Genomic DNA, 24,417 nt, shown 5'->3' on the forward strand with positions numbered 1-24,417 from the left:
GAAACTTTAAAAGGGGTTCCTTTGTAGTAGTATCTACTGCACCTATGTGTTTTACTTCCTGATTTTGAAAAAGTTAGAAAAAAAATCTTCGCACACATGGAGCCTCTACATCCAGTGCATCAGTATAATAAAAGTACAGGCACCAGAAATGTCAGTTATGTCTTTGAGTGGTTACTGTCCAATTTAGAGAGGCCACATAGCCAGGCCAGCTCAGGGCTTGCCGTGGCTGGCTGCCAGCCACTGAGCCATTGTGCCACCCTGAGAAACCAGGCTTCTATGGCTCTGCTCCAAAACCTTCCTTCTCCTTCCTTGTTGAATTGTCTTGGGTTACTGCTCCTCTGTGCCTCAGGCTTGCAGCTGGAAAATGAAAGTCATAATCCTCAATTCACAAAGCTTTAGAAGAGAGTTGAGTGGGCTGTCTCAGGAAAGGTGCTCAGTAGGACATCTCAGGGATATCCAGAACTTAGCTTCTGTATGTACTGTTCCCTTGTCCCCATCCACCTCCTGCTGTCCTCCTCTTCCTCCCTTTCTGTAACCCTGATGGTGGGTTTCCTATCTTAACAGATAGGGCCATCAAGGTATATGCAGGAACTGATGGGGAATCAAGATCTTGCAGTTCTTCATCTCTCTTCTGTGCAGTTGTCTGCTCATTTGCTCATTCGTTCTGCAAGTGTTGAGGTTTCTGCATGGTTGGCAAATAGTAAACATTTTAAGAACTACTCAGAAACAGCCCAGTGGTTATGCACTTGGTGTCCAGTAGTTATATGCTGAGGGAATCGTGATTTATTGCCCAGATTGGTACTTCTTTGTTGTTGTTGTTTATTTTTTGTAGTAAGATTGGTTCAGTGATTTGTCGAAATAAGATATGTTCCCTGAAGAGCCTCATGATTCATATTTTTCCTTCCACTTGGTCAGGCTAGAGAGCCACTGAGAAAAGTGCTCGGTAAACTCAGCTTTGCCATTCAATATTGTCACTGGGCCAGTAGCTCATTAGGAATGTAGAACTTTGACCTTTAGCTCAGACCCACTGAATCAGAGCCACATCCTGCAGAGAGCCCAGGTGACTGAGTAGTGCACATTAAAGTTCCAGAACTGTTCAGGAGAGGATCGCTTACTATCCCTGCAGTGATTATTGACTAGCCTGTAATAGTCAGAAACCTATTACATTGCATAAATTGTGCTTCTATGTCCAGTGAAGCTCTTTGGGAGATGTATGTGTGGGGCAACTAAAAGGCAGATGCCATCATTCTATTTGTAGATTTCTCTTTGGGTGTGGCATGCACATGAGTATGCAAGCACACATACTTGTTTAGAAGCCAGACCAGAACTTTGAAGGGGACTTTTTCTATTGCTATCTGCCTTATTGCCTTGAAACAGAGGCTCTCACGGAATCAGAATTTTGCTATTTATGCTTGTCTGGCCAGTTAGCCAGCAAGCTTCTGGTATGTGCCTGTCTTTGCTATAGTGCTGCGGTCACAGATATGAGCAAACCTGCCTGGTGTGGGGTTTTATTGCTGTGAATAGATGCTATGGTCATGGCAACTCTTTTAAAGGAAAATATTTAATTGGGCCTGGCTTACCAGTTCAGAGGTTTAGTCCATTATTGTCATGGTGGGATACATGGCATGTGCAGGAGAGGGAGTTGAGACTTCTATATATGGTTCCATAGGCAGCAGGAAGAGAAAGTGATACTGGGCCTGGTTTGAGCTTCTGAAACCTCAAACACTTCTCCCTGTTTACATATATACTCTTCCAACAAGGGTACACCCCTAATAATGCCCCTCCCTCTGAGTCTATGGGGGCCATTTTCATTCAGAGTACCACACAAGGCTTTTTTATGTGGATCACGTGAACTCAGGTCCTCATGCTTGCAAAGCAAGCACTCTTACCCACCCTCTTGAAACCTCATTTCTATCTTACTTTTCCTGCTAGTAATAGTCAGAGCCAACAGGAAGGTCTCAGAAGTGCAGCTTGCAAGCCTCAGACCCCTCACTATCACCCTGCTGATGTGACATGGAAACCTGCCTTTGGAGTTTATAGCTGAAGAATTGCTGAAACGGTACCATGCCAACACGGGAACATGTGTTGTCAGTCTTAATAGTAGGGGCCTGTGCATACCTCCATCTTGCAAGATGGTAGTAATTCTGAAAGACGGTTTCTCTCACACAGGGACTGGCAATAGATCTGAATAGTAAAGGTCTGAATTGCATAAAACACAACATGAGAGGTCGGCAGTGTTTGGAGGTCTTAGAAAAGGAGTTTTCCAATGTCCTCTCCCTTACAGGGAGCCATTGTTGGCATAGCCTTAGTATTTTAGCTGAGGTTTTCCTGTTATGTACAGAACCAAGAGGTGGGGCATCTTCCAGCCACACTGTGGCTCCCTGTGACTCTGGAGTCTGGCAGAACACCATCCTGGAGGCCTGGGTCCCCTTCTTTACTTCTGTTCTTGTTCTCCATGTTGCCTCCCATGTACATCTGAATACTATGCTCATCAGAGCTGATCCCTGGCTACACTGTTACTGGGGGACATTTTGTCTTTTACCCTGGATTCTATTTTTTCCAGTTCCCTCAGTGCTCCTTACTAGGTTTGGGGCTGTTGTGAATTATCTGCCCTATTCAACATCAAATTTGGCATTCTGATGGAGGAATTGTGAACAGCAGTGCCATCAATGGATAGGCTTCCAGGAAGCCTATTTTGACTTTTTAAAGCCTCCCCCTAACCCCCTCCTGTGTTTGGTTTGGCTTTCTAAAGTCAAAAGTTTACCGTGTAGCATTAGCTGGCCTGGAACTACTGCATAGACTGTCCTTGGATGTCCAGTGATCCTTCTGCCTCTGCCTACTCAGTGCTGGGATTACAGACCTATGCAGCAGCCTCAATTAGGGATGCAGATTTGGGAGAAACTTAGGAACACCTGGCAGATTGTGGCTCTGAGCTTTTTTTTTTTTTTTTTTACAAATACTACGCAAGGCCCAGTTTCTGGATTAGACTCAGCAATTTGACAGTTATTTTAAAAATAAGTGACAAACCATAAAATTAACAGTCTAAGTTTTCTTATCCAGTTTTTATTAAAATATTAGCCATAACATTCATGCAGAGGGCCTGGTGCAGGCACTAAGCCTGTTACTTATGTCTCTGTGAGCCCAAAGGAGACCTGTTTAGTTGATTCAGTGGCCATGTTCTCCTGGTGTCCTTGACCCCTCTGACTCCTACAATCTTTCCTCACACTCTTTGGCAGGGTACTAGATCTCTGAGGGGAGGAAACCTGATAGGGACCTCCAGTTTAGACTCTTGGTTGGCATAATGTCTGGCTGTGGGTCTCTATCTGCTTCCGTCTGCTGCCAGAGGAAGCCTCTGACAGTGACTGGTCACCTATCCTAGGTCTCTGAGCTATCTAGTCTCTAGTTCCTGGCCATGTAGACAGTATAGGGCATGGGATCCCTCTCCTGGCATGAACCTCAAATTAAACAGGATATTGGTTCGCCACTCCCACGAGTTCTGCACCACCATTGCCCAAACACGTCTTGCAGGCAGGACAGATTGTAGGGTTAGGTGGCTGGGTTAGTATCCAGGTTTCTCTTTCCATAGTGTGTGAGTCCCTTCTTGTGCCAAAGAGACTAGAATGTAGTGGCAAAGGATCCTTGAACACATCAACTCAATCTCTCTATGTTCAGAGAGCTGTGTGGATGTAGTCTTCAGCAAGGTGGCCCCCACTGTCAGTTTTTTGAGAGTGACCCTCTGTCCTAGCATCAGCCTGGGTTGTTTATGGATCTCCATGGGACTACTTCAGCCAACAACTCAACAAAATACAACTCAGTCCCACCCCTGGCTATAAAAGATGGCCATAGCCTCCATTACTAGGAGTCTTCACTAAGATCACCCACATAGATTTCATGAAGTTTCTATTGCACTAATTTTCTATACCAAATTCTACCCCCAAATTCTCCACAATTTCAGCTGTCTCTTTCCACACTCTCTCCTTCCACCCCCTCCCATCTGATCCCTCCCACTACCATCTTGACCTTCCCCCAGTCCACTTGCAAATTCTACTCTATTTCCCATTCCTGGGGAGATCTGTGCAATCGCCTAGAGCCCTCCTCTTACATAACATTTGAGTCTGTGGATTATAACTTGACTATTATTTCCTTAACAGCTAATATCCACATACTATGGCTGTTGGCTTGGTATTTCTGTGAGACTCCTAACAGTGGAAGTGAGTGATGTGTCTCTGACTCTTTTGTCTGCTCTTGGGACTCTTTTCCTCCTTTTGGGTTGCTTTGTTCAGCCTTGCCAGGAAGGCTTTTACCTTGTCTTATTGTATCTTGTTTTGTTGTGTTTGGCTGTAATCTGTTGGAGGCTTGGGAGTAGATCTGAGAAAGAGGGGAGGTGTAAGGGAGAATTGGGATGAGTGGAGGGTGGAGAAACTATGGTCAGGATGAATTATATGAGAGAACAATTCTTTTCAACAACAACAAAAAAATACTCAAAAGACTTGTAAGGATAAAAAAATCCTGGAGACAACATGCCAGGATCAGAGGTGAGGAGGACACAACATCTGTCCCAACACCAGGAGTAACTGGGACCAGTGGGACCAGGCGCACAGGAACTCTGCCAGCCCAGTGGCTCAGGTTTCTTCCTGTCTGTCTGGGCTGGTGCCCTGAGCAGACCTTGGACACAAGCTCCACAGCCAGTCCCACAACACACAGAGGAAGCTCTACTCCCAGGCACTCTAACACACCCAGGATTAGAGGTGAGGAGGACAAAACATCTGTCCCATTACCTGGAGTAACTGGGACCAACAGAACCCAGGCACACAGGAACTCTGCCAGCCCAGTGGCTTGGGTTCCTTCCTGTCTGTCTGGGCTGGCTGGTGCCCTGAGCAGACCCTGGGGGCAAACTCTGCAGTCATTCCCAAAACACCCTGAGGAAGCTCCATTCCCAGGTGTTTTAACAAGCCCAGAGTCAGAGAATCCCAGAATCACAGGATCAGAGAGACAGCTTGACTCTGAGGAGTTCTGACACAACCAGGATCACAGGAAGAACAGGCTCCAGTCAGATTTAGCAAAGCAGGTAGCACTAGAGATAACCAGATGGCGGGGGTGGAGGTGAGGTGGAGGGAGGGTTGGAGGGCAAGCGTAAGAATGTAAGCATCACAAACCAAGGTTACTTGGCATCATCAGACACCAATACTCCCACCATTGCAAGTCCTGGACACACCATCACACTGGAAAAGCAGGATTCAGATATAAAATCACTTCTCATGATGATGATACAGGACTTTAAGAAAGACATAAATAGCACCCTCAAAGAAATACAGGAGAACACTGGTAAACAGCTAGAAGCCCTTCAAGAGGAAACAAAAATCCCTTAAAGAACTCCAGGAAAACACAATCAAATAGGTGAAGGAAATGAACAAAACTATCCAGGATCTAAAAATGGAATTAGAAACAATAAAGAAATCAGAAAGAGAGACAACCCTGGAGATACAAAACCTAGGAAAGAAATCAGGAGTCATAGATGCAAGCATCACCAACAGAATACAAGAAATAGAAGAGAGAATCTCAGGGGCAGAAGGCACCATAGAAAACATTGACACAACAGTCAAAGAAAATGCAAAATGCAAAAAGCCCCTAACCCAGAATATCCAGGAAATCCAGAATGCAATGAAAAGACCAAACCTAAGGATAATAGGTATAAAAGAGAGTGAAGACTCCCAAGGTCATGGGCCGGTAAATATCTTCAACAAAATTGTAGAAGAAAACTTCCCTAACCTAAAGAAAGAGATGCCCATGAACATAAAAGAAGCCTATAGAACTCCAAATAGACTGGACCAGAAAAGATATTCCTCTCATCACATAATAATAAAAACACCAAATGCACTAAACAAAGAAAGAATTTTAAAAGCAGTAAGGGAAAAAAGGTCAAGTAACATATAAAGGCAGTTCTGTCAGAGTTACACAGGATTTCTCACCAGCGACTATGAAAGCTAGAAGATCCTGGGCAGATGTCATACAGACCCTACAAGAACACAAATGCCAGCCCAGTCTACTATACCCAGCAAAACTCTCAATTACCATAGATGGAGAAAACAAGATATTCCATGACAAAACCAAATTTACACAATATCTTTCTACAAATCCAGCCCTACAAAGGATAATAGATGGAAAACATCAACATAAAGAGCAAAACTACACCCTAGAAGAAACAAGAAGGTAATCTTTCAAGAAGCCCACCCAAACCTAATTCCACCTCCTACAACAAAAACAACAGGAAGTAACAATTACTTTTTCTTAATATCTTAATATGAAAATTAATATTACCAAAATATCCTAATCAATTAAAATCCAAAAATATGAGGAATTAGAAATTTATTGACTGTCATCCAATGGTCTCTCTAGTTCGGTAATTGGAGAAATATGTCCAATATTGTACAATCCATATACACTTTCAGGTTGTTTGTTCGTGACAGTGTCTGGCTGTGTATAACATAAGGGTCTTGAAATCTTGCTTCTCCTATCTAAGCCTCTCTATTAGTAGTACTGTTTATGTCATGTTTTTACACTATACTATGGTTTTCAGAACAGCTTATATATTTCAAAAGTATTTATGTACCCAAAAGAAATGTAGACAATAAAATTGTGAGGTGACTTGTAAGGGAACAACAAAGAGTGAGACTGAATGCTTTGCTTGATGTTTGTAACTCTTGTATCAAGTTACCACAGTAAAAGCAAAGATATTTAAGCTCTACTAAATACAAAACAAACAAACAAACAAAAAGAATTTATATATTTATGTTCTTTTAAGAAAATATTAGTAGTGATGTATTATTTTGAAATAATACAGTTAATATGTTTGGAGTTATTTAAAATTTATATTGAGAAAAACGTATGTATTTTCAGTATTGCTGTAGACAAGCATCTACATAAGACTATTAAATTGACTGTTGTTTTACATCAAACAACTTTTATAATATTCATTTCTATTGTTATAATATTTTATAAATTTTAAAGAATATGACAAAAAAAGATATTGTAGTTATTGAAGGGGAGTCTCTGGGAGGGGTTGGGATACAAAAGGAAAACAGGAATGTGACTTAATTCTATTTACTTAAAGTATGTTTTTAAATGTTAACAAATTCAGATAAATTGAAATCATTTAACTTTTCTCATTATAGTGCAATAAAAGTTAAAAAAAAAAAAGCCCAGAGAAAGCATTATGAACAATAAATAAGTAAATAGATAGGTAAATAAATAAATAAATAATAAACAGTAAAAAATTGTGGAAAATCCACATAAAGAACTTTTCTGCCAATTTTTTTCTGAGTTTAATATATCCGCTAAGCCATTAGTAACCTAACTCTTCCCTGCTAACCCAGAGTTAGACTTGTCTCCACGGACTTCTTATTAAAGAATAATGTTACAACCAGGACCAGGGTATCTAATATGTATAAGTATCAAACCCTGTGCCATTTTTCTGAAACAGTGTTTGTGTGTGTGCGTGTGAGCTTCATGCCACACAATCCTTAGCTCCCAAGCACAATAAGAACTATGCTTATCAACTGCCTATCTGTGCTCTTTGCTTTGAGAGTAAGAACCTTTTGGTTTCCTGAACTCAAGTCACTAAGACTTGTTTCCTAGGACTTAAAAACAGACTCATCTAATGAGTTTAAATGTGGCATTACATGAAAGGAAATAAAAATATTGTTACAGCTTGATTTAGAAAGATCTATTTTTTCCCCAGTGATCCTTTCCAACAGCTTCCTGCAAGGCTGCAGACAATAACGTGGCCAGCCATTCTGGCTAGAGATTACCTTCACCCTGAAAGTACAGAGGGTAGCCATGAGCTGACCCTACTGTGATCAATGCCCACCTGTGAGCTAGGCTTCCCACACCATCCAACTCAGAACCGTTGCCTGTTCTTGTGCCCCAGGCTGTCACTCATTCATCAATCCCAGGTCAGCTAATCTGATATGATTTCACATTCCATTTTCTAATGCTGAGCTCCAAGGGCATAGACAAGTTGAATCCAGTGTGGTTATTGCCAATGAGAGGCCTACTGGGCAGGTTACCCACAATCTTAGTGCCCCCTGCCCCCAGCATGCAGGGTTACAATTGTAACTATGTCATTGGAATTTTGTGAGAGCTAAAGGGAATGACATATGCAGCAAAACTTCCAGGGTGCCAGTGGCTACCCTACGCTGTCAGTGAGCCACTGTTCCTATCATTGTCACCTTCATCATCCTTATCATCTGTGCTGTCTCTTCCTTTCTCAAGAAGCTTAAGTTGAGGTTTACCACTGCCATTAGAAGATGTTAAAGGAGAAGCCAATAACCTCTCCCTGCCTCCATCTGCCAAACCTGGACAGCAAGATGCTCATGTCCTCCCTGCTGCTGCTGCCGCCATGAAATGTTTCTCTTAAAATACTGACTTTGAAATGCAACTCTTTGTCTAGTTTCCTGGTAGGTGGGACAAATGATCCCTAAGCCTCGCTTTGACAAGCGTATATTCATTTCACCAGGAAGCCTGGGGTTAGGAAAATTAAACTAAATACAGTTAGTCACTCTTCCAGCCAGAGCCTAGTGCTAAGCAGCATTGGAATTAGAAGTGAATAGTTCCCCAGAGATCTTCAGAAGGAGTAGGAGATAAACACTTTTTATATAGACGTGGTGACTAAGCCAAGGATGCTAGCTAGGCTCCTGACAGTAGTTGGGGGTCGTGTTTCAAGTTCACTGAAATGCACATAGATAGTGACTTCTTTTGGGATCTGGATTTGCAGTTAATTTAGCTTGTGTGTGTGCAGTGGCTGCCTTGCTTTTGAGTTGTACTTTATACCAAAGATGGTAAAGTTATAAAACATTACCCTTGAATGGTCTGTGTAGAACCACAGTGTTTCAGCTGAGGGAGAATTTTCAAACTGTGTAAACTAGCCCTATCCATTTTTAAGAACGTCCACCGAGGCTAAGGTTATTGAGGCATCCCTCTCTCTGGCCATTGCTAGTTTGTTAGTCAGGCAAAGGACCTTTCTACCTAGTGTCCTGCCTTCCATATCCAGGTGGTCACAGAACTGTAAAGAATGTATAGAATAATGACGCACATGGAGTAGACACACAGCCTGCATTTGGGCTAAAATACTTTAAAATACTTTCTGGAAAACATATTCTTTAAAATTACCAGCACGAGATCTTTCTGATCTTCTGTTATCTTTCCTCTTTAGCTTAGCTCCTCCTTAGCTGGAGCTTAATGTGAAGGTCATATTGAGTAGTTGGTATTCACACATCTACGAAAGTTGTTTGTTGTCTCACTGTGTTGAGCAGAGCTATGTGTGGTCATAATTAATCTCATTGGCATCCTTTGCCTGGCAGGAAGTTGCCCACATTAAAAGGACTAGTGAGAAGAAATGGGGCTCCCATTGGAGGTTACAGTCTCCTGAGTGGAGTCTGACTCTGAGGGAGTCTTGTTGTAGCTTAGGGCCCACAAACCTCACTGCTGGGCACTAGAGTATCTCGGTGAAATGTGGGCCAGGCTCCATAGTCTCTTTAAAGGAGGTGGGGTTGTAGTTCCATGGTAGGCTGCCTGTCTATAGCATGCATAAGATCTGGCTTTAACCCCCAGTAGAAGCAAAAGAGTGGGGGCAAAGATGTGATTTCTCCTGATGTTTTGACATCCCCACGAGATACTATGAATATACCACCATTACCTGTTACACAATGATTTAATTACAATAGTGAAACAAACAAACAAACAATTAAACCTCAACAAATCAGAAAAAGCAGGCTGTCAGGAAAGGGGCCCTAACCTAGTGCTTTTACTGTACCCAGGAAATATGGGAAACACATAGTTAAGGAGGTCCTTATTTTCCTTTATCATTGAGGTAATACTCCTGGATTAAACATTTTAAGGCCTCTTTGGCAGCTATGGTGGGAGGGACAGGAGGATGGAGCAATAAGGAAGGAGCTCCACGGTCTCTTCAGGGTGAGGTGGTACAAAGATGGAACAGCCATCTAAACTGCCTGCCCTCCTGGACATGATGGGTCCTGGTAGACCGCAGCAGCTTGTTGCCCGTTGGTGGCTTACCTCTGGCCTATGGCTCTTCCTTGTGAAGTGTCATTTTTAATACTGGGACACCCATCCATTTCACTTGGTGTCTATGGCTGCTGTCGGGCAGCAAGGACAGATTCCAGTGGTTGTAATAGAGATATTCTGTCTGGCAGACCTCAAGTTATCTATCAGTTGGCTCTTTTTATTTGTTGTTGGCTGACTCCTCTTCTAGATAAGTGGTTATCTTTTAAGAGTCACATGGGAAGTGCACACAGTTACCTCAGAAAAATTCATGTATGAACCTTTACCCATGGTTGCCTTCCCTTATTTCAGAAGCCTGTGGGGCACTTCAAGGTCTTACTACTGGTGAAAGTAGGATTCATTTCTTCCCTCTAGGTATGTCCAGTCATTTCTTCTTGTCCACATGGATTTATCTTGTGGATGTGGTTTTGTTCGTGAGATGAATTTGCCCAAGGCCGTGGAGCACAGCACCTAAGGTCAAAAAGAAAGATTTTGTGGTTAGATCTGCTCAGATTTTATATATTGTATCCTTAAGGTGCCAAACCATCATCCCTTCAGTTCTTTCTGTGACTTATAGACACTCACACAGTGGGGACTTTAAGGGGTTTATCTGTTTCCCAGAGCATACCTGACCCCATTCTTAGCCGCATCAGACATATTTAGGTCTCCTGAAACCTGAAGTGGGCTGAGACGTGACCTGCTTTCTTCCTTGCCTCTGCCCTGTTTCTCTTGGTTGGTACTTAAGTAGATAAAAGTCTCAGTCATAGCCAGGCTTTATCCCCTTCAGCACTCCATGGAACTTAGGAGTGTGCCCTTGCCTAATAATAATGACAATCTAATACACTACCATAGACAATTTCTTTCTAATTCAAAGACCTTTGGCTATAGAAACTTTCTCTTTGGGGCCAGAGAGTAATGATGCTTCCTGCCAAGACTGATGACCAGAGTTCAGTCCCTGGAACAATGCTAGTGGAAAGAGAGATCTGATTCCTAGAAGCTGTTCTTTGATTTCCATAAGTGTGGAAGTGGACACAACACACATTCTCTCTCTCTTGCTCTGTAAAATAAAATTTTTACTTTTTATTATTAAAAATTATTGTTAAATTATTATGTTGAAAATTTTAATATAATTATTTTGGGGATAATATTTGTTCACATATATTTTGATATTGAAAATAAATTGATTTAGGTTTGAAATATCTTTTAATTTTGAGGGTATATCTATCAAACCATACAGTTTTATGCCTGTCATAGCTTTGAATAAAGATATGAAGACTTATATTGATTAATTTTAGGTCTAGGCCTTAGAGCTTAGGCATGTTCGCAACCAGCTCATGGCTTAAATTATCCCATATATTTTAACCTATGTTCTGCCACGTGCCTCTGGTTCCCTCTCCATCACTCCTGGCCTGCTTCTTCCTCTGCATCTGACTGGCAAATCTTCCACACTTGACTCTTTCCCAGAGTTCTCATCTTTGTTGGAAGTCTTGTCTAGTCTTGCCTCCTTTGCTGTAAGCCTTTTATTAAACCAATCAGCAGGTGAGAGAGGCAGTGTTTGCACAATATGATGTGTTTAAGGCTAACTACCCACTTTCTGTTCTATTAGATTTAGTGTATCTGGCTTTATGTTGAGGTATTTGATCCACTTGGACTTGAGTTTTGTGCAGGGTGATAAATATGTAGATATCCAATTAGACCAGCACCATTTGTTTAAGATGTTTTCCCTTTTTCATTGAATCTGTCTGTCTTCATGCTGGTGCCCCAGCAACAGCCGGGGCTGTCCCTAAATCTGTTGCCTGACTATGGATTCAGTTCCCCTAACAGGGCTGCCTTGTCTGGCCTCAGTGGGAGAGGATGCGCTTAGTCCTGCAGTGACTTGATGATGGGGTAGGAGGAGTCATATGTCACTGAATCTACCTTTGAAAAATGTTTGAAATTATAGAAGTATGAATTGGCAAGAAAAGGACATAAGTCACCCTTGGAGCAAGTGTGGCTAGTCAGCTGAGCCCCTTTGGGGAGTTTCATTGCAGCCATTTTCTGCCTCTCTGATTGTATTTTGGGGCTACTCCTCTGATGGTTTAATTGGGTTTCCTGCAAACTTCTGCTGTTCCATGGTTACATCTTAGTCTTCTAGTTAATTCTAGACTTACAGAGGATATGAACAGAGACTGTATACATATAGATCATTGATGTATGCAGAACTCACCGCTGGGTCTATTAAAAAGAAAAAACAGAGGTTAGTTCAGTTGTGTCTCAAGATCAGAGGAGGTTAGGCCCATTGGGCATTGTTCAAGTCTAAATGTGCACAGGAGAACTAACTAGCTTTACTTTGGCCTAGAGAAGTCAGTCCTCTGTGCTTCACCAGGACTTTTTTTTTCCCACCACCCACCTGAAAGAGTTTTACTGGTCTGTCAGGATGATTTATGACTTTGTGGCATTCCTAGGTCATGAGCTGGCTACAAGTTTTTCTGTGCTGCCTTGCCGGCCCTGAGTTGTCTCCTCTGTCTCTGCTATCTGCCATCTCTACTTATGATCATGGTCGTGTTCCTTTTATCAAAATAACCTTCCCTTAGCTAACAATATAAACTGGGTAAGATACACTCCAGTATTGCGAGGTCCCAAAGGGCAGCTAAAATAGGCAGACACTGCTGAGCTACAAGAGAGGTGGGAATGAGCACGGAGTGAGTCCATTTCCGTGTGACTTGTCCTAGCTCTCTACTCTGTGGGTAGCTAGTGTATGGGCGGCCAACTCCCCAGCAGACCTCTGAGGTGTACAGGGGAATAAGAATAAGCATGAGCTTGTGACTCCTGATTTTCTCTGTTGTTTTCTGTCTTCTGATGTTACTGCTTTCTTCTCCCGGCTTTTGCTTTAGCTTGTTATTCTTTGGAGGCTTAAATTCTTCGTTTGAACTCATTCTTCTCTGCTGGTGTAAAAAGGCCCCTGATTGAAAACTGATCTCTAATACTGCCATAGACGGTTCCTTCCGCTTTAGCACGTAGCCTTTCCAGTTTATCCATGCCAAGGTCTTTATGTTCCCTGTTGATTTCCTGTTTAACCTTTTGGTGTGTCCAAGTGAATTGTATAATTTCCACACATCTTTAAATTCTCCCAAACTTATTTTTCTTAGTGACTTCTCATTTCATTCCACCTTGTGGTCAGGGAGCAAGTTTTCTTTGAATTTTATCTTTGTAAATGTGTTGATCCATGGTTCCTGGCCAGTGTATGGTCTGCCCGGAGAGCTCCCGTGTGCATATCTGAAGATGTGTATTACTAGATGTTTGGGGTGACTGTAGGCTAGTTTGTTGATTCATGCTTCTGAACTGTTCTTGTCAATCACCTGTCTAGTCAAACCTTTCATTTAACTATTGTGGGTGAATTACTTAATTCCTTTAATTCTGTCAGTTCTTGGGTAGAGTATTTTAGGCCCTGTTATTAGGTTTATAATGAGCATATCATTCTAACCCCTAACCCTATTATTATATATTGTCCTTTCATCATGTCTAATTTTTAGTAATTTTTTAAAGTCACATTTTCTTTTCTTTTCTTTCTTCCTTCTCTTTTCTTTTCCTTCCTTCCTTCCTTTCTTTCTTCCTTTCTTTTTTGACAGGATTTCTCAATCCTGGCTATCTAGGAACTCTCTCTGTAGGCTAGGCTGGTCCCTAACTCAGAGACCCACCCGCCTCTGAGTCCTGCGTGCTGGGCTAACAGTGTGCACCACCACATCCAGCTGCAGTCCATTTTTCTGATCTTAACGTAGTCCCTCCTTGCATCATATCCCCCTTTGGGCTTCAGTTGCCACTCTCAGATCCTGCAGATATTGCAGCTTGTTTTTTCTACAGCCCTATTGTGCCTAGTGTTTTATGCATCCCCGCCTAGCATTGTGAAGGCTGCAGTTGAAGGGGAGGCTACCATTTCACCTTTGGTTTTCTTTACTCTTTGTTGTTGATCCTCACTGCTCAAGTCTTAGATATTAAGCAGATATTTTTCCTATTATTTGCTTATTTTTTTCATATTTACTGATTTTTTTGTTTGTTTTTTGGTTTTTGTGGGTTTTTTTTTTGGAGACAGGGCCTCATTATGTAGCCCAGACTAGCCTTGAACTTGTAGCAAACCTCCTGCTTTGGCCTCCCAAATCGAAGGATTATAGGCATAAAACATCACATCCAGCTTTAAGTAAATATGTAGCATTGTAGTTTTTAAAATTCTTTCTTTATATATATATTCTTGATATTTTTAGTAGTTGTTTCATGATGTCATATCTTAATTTATAAGGTCATGCTAACTGCTTTCAAATTTTTATTGTCTCACACTTATGCTGCCAATCCCCATAAGCTGTAGGCACATTTGTGCTCCAGAATTCCATCCTCTCCTCCCCCTTTTACACTAATGCTATGCATATTAATACATATTTTGCAGACAGACTGTGCATGCTTATAATTCCTTTACATATATATATGTGTGTATATATATATGTGTATATATATATTTTAAAGAGCAAGTATTTCCTTGTAGATTAGCTGTGAGAATCCTACCTTACAATCACACCTGATTCTTTGTGCCTGTGGATTTGAGTTACTACTTAGTGTGATTTCTTTATTCCATAACATCATTATTTATTCCTAGTGCACTTTTACTTTATTTAATTTTTTTAATGGTGTAGGCCTTCCAATACAATTATTCGTATGTTCTTTTATACAGCCCCTCACCTCCACACATCATAACTCTGGGACTGAAATCATTACTTTGGAGATGCTGAGTGCTCTGTTCAGCTGAGCCACGCTGCCCCAATCTCTGCAGTAGCTTCTTAAATGAGCTAATGAAAAGGTAGAAATAGGCTCCCATAACAGCATATATACATATACACATATGTATATATGATTTTATGGCTGAAACTTGATATTGGATAACAGAGGGCTCACACCTGGGGAAGACTAATTTTCTTCCTCTCTTATCGATCATTAGCTGCCAGTAATTCCTTGTCTAAGTGTGGGGCTCCATGAGATTTCTGTCTTCCACGATAGCATGTCTATTGATGTAGTCATTGTTCAGCTTCCCTGTCATTTTTAGGTGGCATTATCTCAGAGCAGCCATTTGGTTCTTAGCCTCCTACAATCCTCCTGAGCCTGAGGTGAAAGAGTGTTGTGGGGTTGAGCAGCCCATAGTCAGTTGATCTCTGCATGGTGACCAATTGTGTTTTTCTATAAGGGTGTCCATCTGCTACAAAGAGAAGCTTCATTGCTGAGGGGTGGGGGTGATGCTTACATGTGACATCAAGATACGTCAGGAATATGCACTCAGGAATCACACTGATCTGATAAAGTGGCTGGAGTAGGTTCTCCTCTAAAATCTGTGACTTCACTAGCCCCAAGTAGTTGTCTAGGTTTTCAGTCCCAGGCCTGAGTTTTCTTTCCTGTTGAGCTTTCAGTCCACTTAAGAGCAATTCGTTACTGCCAAGACATGAGAGCCACTATTACTCCTGTAGAGATAGCTTGTCATACTGGTTATAACTTTAAAGTATTGCTCATCAGATAAATCTCTCAGTGAAAGATTCACTTGTTTTTTGTTTGTCTACAAGTTTATTCCATCTTAGCTTTTGAGACACAGTTTTCCTGATTGTAAGATTAAATGGCAGTCATTTTCTTTCAGCACTGTATATCTGCCGTTTCTCTCGTTTCTTCCATCTCTTCCTTCCTTTCTTTCTTCATCCAGAACAGGGTCTCATATAGCCCAGGCTAGCCTTGAAATGAATGTAGAGTCATCATGACCTTGACATTCTGATCTTCCTGTCCTCATCCTCCAAGTGTTGGATTTATAGGTGTTTGCCATTGCTCCTGGCTTGAATGTATCATTTTCTTGCCTTGATCTCCATTGTTTTTGTGCAAGTTCAGTAGCTTGTTTTACTGAGACCTCATGACTTTTGACAGCTGGGCATATTTCTAATACTGCCATGTTAACCAAATGAAGTATTTGATCTATTAGGTTGCTTAAGAGTGACTCATACATATTTCCTTAGGGTCCTAAAGCTGACCCTGGTTTAGTGACTGATTCTTCTATTTGAAATGAGCTTTAATGCATTAGCTGCATAAAGTAAAATGAAAGTGGTTTGAGCAAAAGGGAAAAAAATGACAAGATATCAATATACTCTAGAGACGCCAAGGATTTTGTAGTGAGCAGACATTGTATTTGATTCTCAAATACTATATCTCAAAATCAGTTTAGTACATCTCACCTAACATTTGTTTCAGTATATGTTGAATATATGCATGGGTATGTGGGTGAGTGAATGACAGGGAGACCAATAAAAATAGAGTATATTCGACTGCCACATAAAATACCTGCTGCTGAAGTCTTAGTGAAAATGTGTGAGAACTGCTGTGTTAGTTTGTTGGCCTGGAAGAGAGGTGCTGAGGGATTTGTCAGTATTGGATGGCTTTTGCTTGTCTTCACTTTTTAACAGGTCAGTGCTGGCCCTGACAGTAGGTGCACATAGCCAACACCTGTAGATGCTAGGAGAGCTGTGTGGCATGTGTTCTACAGTTTCCTGACCTTTTTAGTCTATCCTCAATGCTTGTCTTATCAGAAAATGTAAACAATGGGTTCGCCCTGGAGAGAACTTTCAATTCACTCTTTCAAGAAAGTTCTTAGGCTTTTCATGAGTGATTCATTCATTGGTTTCTGAATACTGACTTTGTATTCAGCAAAGTTTGGGATAGTTAGTCATTGAAAGAAATGAAAGGCAGACAGGTGAAACTAATTTTGCTGAGTTGCTAAACACATCAGTGCCAGATGTTCTCGGTAGGTAAAATATCCGGACTGAGCTGGTTGTTAAGGTTTGCTTTGCCAGAAATAATTCAGAGGAGTGTTCTGATGAACTGTCATTTCTGCACTTATGGTAAGTAACTCCTACAGCTGATAAAATATTTCTATTAACTTTCAAAAGCATTGAAATGATGAACTTGGACCTCAAGATTCTAGACTTTGGAAAGTGTCCAGGCTGGCTTCAGGGATCTTGACCCACCTGGGTAGTGATTCACAAGTGCGCACTGCTACCTGGATGCAAGATCTGCCTCTGGGTCCTAGACTTGGTTTTCCCATCACACACAATGGCTTAACGCAGATCCCCAGCATTTACTGTTCAAAGCATTGAAACCAAAGAAGTTTGGGGGTTTTGCCTAAATGCCAATATTTGCACAAGTTGCTGGAGAAGGCAGGAAAACTCCTAAGGCTTCTAGCCCATAAAGCTGTAGGATTGCATCCTAGCAAGTCTCCTGCCCTTCCTCTTCCTGACCACTTGGCTGGAAGCCCCTGTGGAGACTCAGCAATTATCCACTGACTGTTGGCTTGCTTTTTCTCTGCCTGCTCACCCCCCCCCCCCTTTATGCACTTCTGAATATATGAATATAAATATGAATGTATTCATGAATAAGACATGGAACAAGGGTTTATGCTTCATTTCAGGATGAGGCATGGGTATTTTTGAGGTTTTGGTAACAGCAGTTAGTAAGCTTCTCTTTTATGAAAAAGAAATGGCAGAGAGTAGAAAGTGGGAAGTGCGCGCCTTCCACACGAGTAAAGTTTGAGCCAATTAAGTGATATTTTTACCATGGTTAGATGAAATTTCTAGAACACTGGGAGAGAGATTAAATATAAACTTATAATTTGGTTCCTCTAGAGTCATTGTTTCAGTCTCTTATGCTGTTTTCATAGTCAACCTTCTAGCCTGTCATTTAGTCAGAAGAGCTTTATCATTTGCAGGGGGATGTTGCAAGGTCCCTCTACACCAAGTCTCCAAATATTTGCATATATGCTACACACACCCTCTTTTAGTATTTAAGCATGTTAACTTTATAGTACTTAATACAATACCAACACTGTGTAAACAGTAACTGTATGGATTGTTTAGGAAATGATACTAAAATATGTTTGCACATGTTCAACACACAAAAAAGCACTTTTTTCTGAATAATTTTAATGCACAGTTGATTAAATTCATAAATACAGGTGCTGGACCCATGGGTATGGAAGACCAACTATGTTTGTTTCAGGAGGGAGCTGAGAGGTCTGATGGATATGGACAGACCTGCTGGGGATCTGACACACTAATATAAAGTGGCTTCTCTGCCCCACAGCGTTGCCATGGCAGCCACAATACAAACCTTGTCCAGTGTTCAGTTTGGTTTCAGTGCCCTTTTCCTAACCCTTTCTGTCCTTTGCATTCAGCCTACCCTCTGCCTATATCTCGGAAGGATCTAGAAAAGCCTTGTGAAACTAACATCATATAGTTTGGCCTTGCAGCTGGCCAGAAATTTAATGAGAAAGAAACTTGACTGAAAAAGATAGCATGGAGATTTGGCTTTGTGTTTCCCCATTAGCCTAGAAAAATGAAGAATTAATGGATCTCAGACATTCTTCACTTTTTGCTGCCACCAACCCTCTGGCAATGAAGAATTGTAGGTCTTTCTCTCCTTTGCTGCCCACACAGGAAAGAACACTTAAAGCTACGGAGTCTACTCGGCAGAAAATAGGAAATGTAAAGGCTTTCAAGAGCAGGATTTGGCATAATGAAATCAAAGTAGAAAAACATTGTGATCCCCCACAGCTTTGCAGTCTTCATGTTATGATTATTGCTGAAGAAAGCAGGTCATATAAATACGGTTTAGAATGGCTGAAGACTGGCATTTCAGAAGAAAAATGTCGACCAGAGCCATTTCCCCGAGGCATTATAAGTGCTAATTCTGTTTAGTGTGACAGTTCCTAAATAACTCTGCATCCCTCGCAGAAGCACATGTAGGTAGTGTGGGGCTCTGCAGTCTAGAGAGAGTCACAGAGGAAGCTAGTTGTCAGCATTCAGACCAAGAAAATGTGTCCCTGGAGCTCAAAAACCATGTGGGTGTTTGCAGAAGAGGCCTGGGAGCTAGTGTGAATGGCAGCTTTGCTCCACTCCAAAGAAGCTTTCTTTGGATTGGAGCATCTGGGCACCAAACCTTCCTCACGTTTGCAGCCTTCATCTGGCTTCTCATCTTCTCTTTTTCCTTATCCTTTCTCCTGCCATATCTGACCCTTGAGTCCTCTGGAGTAAAAATGCTCCATTCTAGTAACTTTTATATCACTTTAATAGAAATTCCTGACCTGCTTTTTCTTTTTAAAGCCTTTTTATTGATTCTTTGTGAATCACTCACGATGAACCCCAATCCCTCTCATCTTCCCCTCTCCTGGTACCCACCCTACACTCTTGTGACCTCCCATCCAGCAGTGGAAAAGAAAAATCTCGTGGTGGAATCTGTAGTGTGTCACACAATATACCCTTTTGTCCACACTTCTTTGCTTACTAATGTTCATTGCAGTGACTTATTGGTCTGGTACAAGAACTCTGGCTTCTGCTACTTTATCAGTCCTGGAACCTCACTAGGACTCCTCTCGGATATCATGTTGTCCTGTGTTATGGAGATTCTGTAGTGTTGGGTCTGTAGGACTGGCCCTTTCATGTACTCCAGCAGTTCATTGATGGGGTAGATATTGGGAAGAGCAAATTCAAAGCTGTGGATTTGGGCCTCGAGAGATCTGAGCTGGTCAGCCTGCTGGCTCTTCTGCTTTCACACCCTTGGAACTGGCTCACCAGAAACCCCCCACCCAAAACCAGTGCCAGCTCTTATGTGATGCTGAGGCAAGATGCAGGGCCTGGTCTCTGGAGTATTGCAACTGGTGAGGGACATGACCAGTTCTCCCACTCTCATGGCCCTGGTGCCAGCTCTCATGACTGCCATAAATATCAAGGGATAAGGGAGGGGAGGAGGACATCTCCCCCTTGTCCACACCACTGTAATAGACAAGAGGCAGGCTGGCTCTCCTATGCTCACAACCTTGGGGCTGGATCACCTACAGTCCCACATCCATGGCCAGCTCCATTCTGCTGCTCAGGTGAAGTGCAGGGCCAGCTCTCCCAAGTGCTGTAGCAGTTGAGGGGGAGGGACAGCTCTCTTGCTTTTATGACCCCATTGGGGCCAACTCTCCTGCCTACTGTAGGTGTCAAGGAATGGGCACAGGGAATCTCTCCCTTGCTTATGTCACTACATAGCAGAAAAGTGGTAGGCTCAGCTTTTTCATGCTCATGTCCCCAGGTAAGCTCCCCAATGTCCCCACCAGAGTAGAGGGTCAGCTCTACTGTGCTGCCCAGACAGTGTACACAGCCTGCTTGTGTTGCAGCAGATGAGGGACAGAGCCAGGTCTCCTGCCTTCTATAGCTGGTGAGGGATGAGTGTATCTCTCCACTTCCATACCACAACACAGGAGAGAGTGGTAGGGCCAGCTCTCCCATGGTTGTATCCTTGGGGCAGGCTTATTGGCAACTCCTGCAATGTGCACGACCCAGCGTAGGTTCAACTTTCCTGCTCTTAGGCCTCTAAGGCTAGCTCTTCCATGTTGCCCAGACAAGGGGTAGGGTCAGTTCTACATAGTCCTCAGACATTAATAGGGTGCCAGGTGGCAGCCTAGAGGAGGGACATCTGCCTGGCCTTTGGTGGTAATAGATCCTTGCTGCTGCAGGGCCATGGATGCATATGTAGCCCTAGGTGGCATCACCAGTTACTCACATTGAGCTGTTCCTCACTACCCTCTAGTCTCTAGTTCTGCCTCTCTTCATTTGCCCACATCCTTCTGTTTCTCTTTCTCTTCCATTTCTCCACCACTTACTTGCTCATCTTAGTGACGCCTCAAGTCTTTAAGTATCTGGGGTTGGTTGAGGATTGGTCTCAGGTGTGCTATGCCCTCACTCATGTCCTATGGCACAGGGGTCATCTCAGGCATGGTCTGCTCCCCAAGGCCAGAGCAGGGCTGGACTTGTGGTCTTCTCATGATAGCTCCTTGCTTGGACCCATGGCTCCAGTCGGGTGGTCATCTAGGGCTTGTTCCATGCCCAGCTCAGGGGTTGTTCTTGTTGACATTTCTTCTAGCTTCTGCCCATGCTGAGGCATCCCTTCTCCCTGAGGTACCAGCCACATGACAAGTATAGTATAGAATAGTTTATTAAGGGAATAGGGAGGGGAGTTGGGAAGAGAGTAGAGACAGAGAGAGAGAGAGAGAGAGAGAGAGAGAGAGAGAGAGAGAGAGAGAGAGAGAGAGAGAGAGAGAAGAGGAATAGAGGCTGGCTATGGAGAGAGGGGGCAGAATGGGAAGAGAAGGGGCAGAAAGGGAAGAGGGTAAGAGAGTACGAGAGCAAGAGAGAGAGGAGGGGGTAGCAGCTGGGTCAGGCATACCTGGCTGTTGTCAGGTAACTCACCATACTGTGCCTCTACCAAACATATCCCTGGATTCCTTTTCTTTCTTTCTTTCTTTTTCTTTTCTTTTTTTTGTTTTTTATAAAACATAGCAGTTCTTTTAGTCTCCAGCTTGTCTCCCACTGCCATATCCTGGAAGCTCATTTGGGCTTGCCTGGTGCAGGACTTGTGGTTGTCTTAGGCTCCCTCTTTTCAGGGAATGTTAGGCTATTGTAATCATTCAGGTGTTCATAGGTGAGAACACTGAGCATAGACATAGCCTCTCTTCTCTCTGTCACCTTCTGATCCACATGTGACAAAGCAGCCATGCCTGCAATACCTCTGAGACAGAGACCTACAACTCTTAAGGCTTGAGTTATTTTGACTTGTGGTTCATGAAGTTTAATCCATAGTCCTTGGCTCCATTCATTATGATGACAGGAGGCTCTTCACCTCATGGTATTCAGGAAGTAGATGGAGACCATGCCGGTGTACCTGGATCTTGTTTTCCCTTTTTACTCCTGCAGCCCCAACCTCTGGGATGGTGCCAGTCCCATCTGCCCCTAGGCCCACTTGATTAATTTTCCAGGCACTTCTCAGTCCATAACCAGATAGGGCTGGAGAGATACCTCAGTGGTCAAGTACACTTTCTACTCTCCTAGAGGACCTGAGTTTGAATCTCAGCACCCATATCAGGTGACTCACAATCACCAGTAAATGCAGCTCCAGGGGAGCTGATCCCTTTCTGGCATCCTTGGGTATCCACACACACACAGGAGATATTCATGAGAACACATATACATGAGCATAAGTTTAAAAGAAATCTTTAAGTCTGATCTACTGTCACACCCTCTTGTGAATCACTTTGCTTAGGGTGGTCTGCGGGAGTCTGAGGATGGTCTCTTCCTTCTATCCATGTTATCCATTCTTTTAGTCTGTTCATCTGACATCAAAGAGGAAAGAAGAATCTTAAAAAGGGAAGGGGTGTGTTTGTCTAATCACCAAGGCCTGTGTTAGGAAACCCGTTACCATGTGGTGCAAGTTTATAGCAAGGTCATCTGATCACAAGTTCCATGTTGTGACACACAGCTTGACAGCTCTTGCTGAACTGGGAGTTCAGAATTGCAGTAGGAAGTAGCCGACGGCTCTGCTTCCTCACCTTCACCATTAGTGTGCTTCTCAAGCTATTTAAACTTAACACTCTGTAGGTAAGCATGTTCAATGAAAACCGTGGCATGACCACCTTAGTGTTTAACTGTGATGTGGATATGCTTCAGTGTGCCTGCAACTTCCCCACGCTCTCCCAAAATAGCTGTAAAATCCTCCAAAAGGCATTGCTATTTTCAGACTTGCTTCCACTTAGAATAATTAGTTTCAATCATTACTCACAAGTTTAGTGCCTTAATTGGGAAAGAAGAGCTTATTTTATTTGCCCTAAAACTCAATCTCTCTCTCTCTCTCTCTCTCTCTCTCTCAGAGCCAGTTTTCGAAGAATCACTGGGTCATTCCTCTAAGTGAGCAGAGAGAAGTCTTGAGTTACTGTGTATAAGGTGCCACCCGACAGTGGGCCCTGACCTCTTCTGTTCCCATTAGATCAGCTTGCATTCTGTACTTCAGCTATGCTACCTTTGAGATCGCAGGGACCCTGTTCATGGTCTTAGTTGGTGATAGCAGTGTTTGTGGACAAGAGCCTGATTCCTCTTAGCCTGGTTAGGATTCCACAAGCTGATACTGCTCTTGCTGTCTCTGCTGCAGCTAATAGCTCTCTGGTCTATTAACTCTTCGTGCTTTCTCCACTTCACATCTTCCGTGTGCTATCTTTTCTTCTGAAATGCTCTCCCCACTTCTTTGTCTAGTTAGTCCTCTTACTCTTGGGTTAAGAGCTCAGATGTTACCTGTGCAGACGCCTCCTTCATCTGAGACAGTTTCCCCAGAAGCAAATACGCACACAGGTTTCTCCAGAACTGGCTTCCTAGTATGAGTCACCAGTCCGGTTTTGCTTTAGGCTGTTGTTTGATTAACTGTGCGTCTCTACCTCTCTTCCCCAGCCTTCATCCTTAGCCAGCGTAGGCTGGGCAAGCAATCATGTTCTTTCCTAATTATTGGAGGCCCAGAACTGCTGTGCATCCAATGTTTCTGTCTCTCCTAGCCTTTATGCACTGATGCTTTAATCCCTCCAGTGAGGCAGAGCTTTGAGAAATAATGAAGGGAATGAGAATACAGGTTTTCTGCTAAATAACAAACATAACCTGGAAGGAAGGGCACATTCTGGATGAGAACCCCAGTGATGGTGGTGGTGTGCTGCTTGATTCTGGCGGATTTGTTTAAGGCACTTGAGCTGCTGAGCACATACATTTCCACAGAATTCTAGTCGGGTGTTCAAATGATGCTTTTAAACTCAAAACCAACCGTACTACTGTTTGGGGGGACTTACATTCACTTGAGGGTCCTAGCAAATGCAGGTGGCATTAGGAGAAATTCTCCACAGAGGCATTTTATTATAAGGATATTATAAGGAATAAAGGTAAGTATTGTCTGTCTCCAGATGAGAGAAAAGGAGTTTATTTGTGAGGATTCTCTTCTTTTGTGCCCATCAGACATTTTTTTTTAATGTTGCATTCTTTCTGATCACAGATTCTGGGAGGTGGAGTATAGCTTTGGCCATGTACTCCCCAGGCCTCTGAGTTGTTGTCTACTATGGGTACATGTTAAAACAAAACAAAAACTCTTGGTTTGTTTTCATAAACAAAGACAGTATAACTTTAAGTCCTTAAGATACTTGAAACATGTATAAAACACATTGAGCATGTAAGGGTGGCATGGGTAAGGGTCTCCTGCCACCACGTTAGATGATTATATAATGTTTCTAGTGAAAAATAAGCCTCAAATGGCAGACATTATCTCCAGGCAATGAATCTTTCACCGTCAAGGGGATGCAGTGTAGATAATAGTGATTTAGAGAGCCCAGTAGGTGGGTTCAGGGAGTTAATCAAAGTATGGCATGTATAATCCTGGCAGGGGGACAGTCTACCATAATCCCACTAGGGAGGAGAGACAGGAAGATCATATGTTTGAAGCTAGCCTGCTGAGCTACATGCTGGGGTGCTG

At 42.7% G+C, this 24,417-nt stretch overlaps 1 protein-coding gene, 1 long non-coding RNA gene and 1 other non-coding gene across 4 annotated transcripts in view; 1 reads left to right on the top strand and 2 right to left on the bottom strand.

Annotated features, from left to right (window-relative positions):
• The window catches only part of Eepd1 (endonuclease/exonuclease/phosphatase family domain containing 1), a 117,832-nt gene that overhangs the window by 66,940 nt on the left and 26,475 nt on the right, over window positions 1-24,417 (top strand). The window lies entirely within an intron of this gene.
• The window catches only part of LOC116071935, a 15,433-nt gene continuing 1,235 nt past the window's right edge, over window positions 10,220-24,417 (bottom strand). The window contains exon 2 of the long non-coding RNA XR_004111242.1: window positions 10,220-10,527. This is a non-coding gene — a long non-coding RNA (uncharacterized LOC116071935). The remainder of the gene's footprint in view (window positions 10,528-24,417) is intronic.
• Window positions 21,529-21,661, bottom strand: LOC116074113. The gene has a single exon (XR_004112083.1). It is a non-coding gene; the product is annotated as a small nucleolar RNA SNORA17 (small nucleolar RNA).

Source organism: Mastomys coucha, unplaced genomic scaffold, assembly GCF_008632895.1.
Source record: "Mastomys coucha isolate ucsf_1 unplaced genomic scaffold, UCSF_Mcou_1 pScaffold23, whole genome shotgun sequence".
Lineage (NCBI taxonomy): Eukaryota > Metazoa > Chordata > Mammalia > Rodentia > Muridae > Mastomys > Mastomys coucha.